The sequence below is a fragment of the Aplysia californica genome, unplaced genomic scaffold (assembly GCF_000002075.1).
Source record: "Aplysia californica isolate F4 #8 unplaced genomic scaffold, AplCal3.0 scaffold00415, whole genome shotgun sequence".
Taxonomy (NCBI): domain Eukaryota; kingdom Metazoa; phylum Mollusca; class Gastropoda; order Aplysiida; family Aplysiidae; genus Aplysia; species Aplysia californica.
Window position 1 is genome coordinate 666055 of NW_004797685.1, and position 2360 is coordinate 668414.

Genomic DNA, 2360 nt, shown 5'->3' on the forward strand with positions numbered 1-2360 from the left:
GGGGGGGACACGTTGTCATCTGATGTCTGAGTAGAGACAAAATATCGGCACTGGGGAAAAGGAAGACAGACAGACAGAAACAAGAGAAGAAAAGTATGGAAGAAGGACCTACCAGTGATATCCCTCAACCACACGCTAAACACACTGGCAGTGACAATAGAGAGAAAGCAAAGAAGTAGGACCTACCAGTAGCACTCCACAAACACTGCATTTTAATAGGAATTGGGTCATACTAAGTCCTTGACGCCTAAAAACAATTATTGTGTTGTTTTTCTTGTCTAAAATGTCACACCCCTATTTGACTTAGAAACCCACCTGAGCCGCTTGCTGATTAAAACAATCTGTGAAATACAAATACAGTTTTAGGGACACTTGTATAGACATAAAAACCTTGAATATCTCTCTCTCACTGACAGCATTGAGGGCAAGCTCCACTGGCAACATTGAGGGCAAAAGAGGTAGGTGTAGGCCCAGAGCGATCTACTTGGAGAGTCTAAACAGAAGGGTGGCAGGAAAAGATCAAGATAATGTAGCTTTTTTTAAGGAGTGTCCGAGCGGAGGAATGAATGGAGAACCATGATCGCCGATGTCTGTCGCAAATCTAGCACTTGATGATGATGATGATGATGATGATGATGATGATGATGATGATGATGATGATGATGATGATGATGACGATTTCTTTATATTTAGCCCCTTGACCAGGATCACACTGAGTCACTTCCGTCCTGCCTGGTACCTACATATAGCCTTAAGGGGATCTGTTGTTCAGATAAGAAAAAATATTGAAAAAAATATCGATTTTCGGAGTTTGGAGTATCTCTATAGATAGGAAGTGTCTACGTTCTCTAATGTTCAGTGCTTCCAATTTTCCGCCTTTTTAAAGTTTCCTGTAGACCTCATCTTCCGATCCGATGCCCGCCGCCTCATTGATACCCCCCCCCCCGCCACACACATTTCCGACTCTCTCACTTTCTTCGTTGTAAAAAAAATTAATATAGATCTATGCTGCGTTGCCGTTCCTGAAAAAGTGAAACAGTGCTGTAAGTAAATATCAAGCTTAATCTTCCCTTCTCTGTTGGGAGTTCTGATGGCCGAATGGAATGGACAGCGTGTCTGCGTTTGAAGTCAGAGAGCGTGGGAACGAATCCCGGTCCGGAGAGGTTTTGTTTTTTTCTTCTTCTCCTCCTCCCGACTGACCAACAGCCTTTTCCCCCATAATTATAATTAGTTGCTTTGTATTTTTTTAATGTAGTGATGAAGCACGCACATTCTGGTTTTGTCCACAAGAGGAGCTTTTATCTACAGAGTATACTTTTCCTCTTACAAATTTAGATCTAGGCCTGGTTAAAGTCCAATAGTGGCTTTCCTTGGTCTGTGAGTCTCATTAGATTTTTTATATATTTTAGGCTCAGAGAGGCCAAATTTTATCTCTTCATTTGCAAATTTCCTTCCGACCCCGGGGGCTTCCGGTGGCACCCAGACCCCTGCCAGCTATTATTCGCCCTGGTTGGGGGTCCGGGGGCAAATTGTTGGTCAGTCGGGAGGAGGAGAAGGAATTTTTTTTAAAACAAACCTTCCGAGACCGGGATTCGATGCCACGCTTGGAAGCACTGGACATAAGAGAACGTAGACACTACCATATAGATATCCTTCAAGTATCCATATTTAGAAGCCTAATTTCTCCATCAAACCTATAAATAGCTGGAAATCTGACCAAGTTGCAACACTACTTTCAGTAGATCCCAGAAAGTGTCTGTCAGAATTTACTGTCATATTATAAATCTATAACCTTAAAGAAGCATTTTTTTGCTGTTTATGGTACTCATTTGGTGTTTTAGGCCTTCATTATTTGACAAAATCTTAAAATATTGGAGACCTGAATGTAGCATATAGGTAGAACTGTAAAGCTCCCAAGTACAGAAAATTTAAATTTGACCTGTAAGGTCGTTCTACCTACCAACAGTAATCACCATGCCAAATATTAGGCTTCTATATTGGCGGGTGTTGGTGACTGGCATAAAATAAAATTGTTTTAAAAAATGCGAATCAATCCTTTTGGCTCGAGATTATTATGGCTAAAATCTTGAATTTTTTTTGCTAGGTAACCATTTTTTTACATAGACATGTCACACCCTTTGATTCAGAAAAACAAGCATTAGACCAAAAACTATAACCTTTGGGTGTTGACCATGGCTACACCCCCTTAGGACCTTCCTTGTGGGGCCCCTTTTCTACGATACTAAATTGTAATACAATGCTACATCAGTCATCAGCTGGGGCGAAGGCTGACTTGGTTGACAGGGTAATCAAAGTGAAATGGGACCAGATAGGGCCTGGAGATATCACACTCACACAAG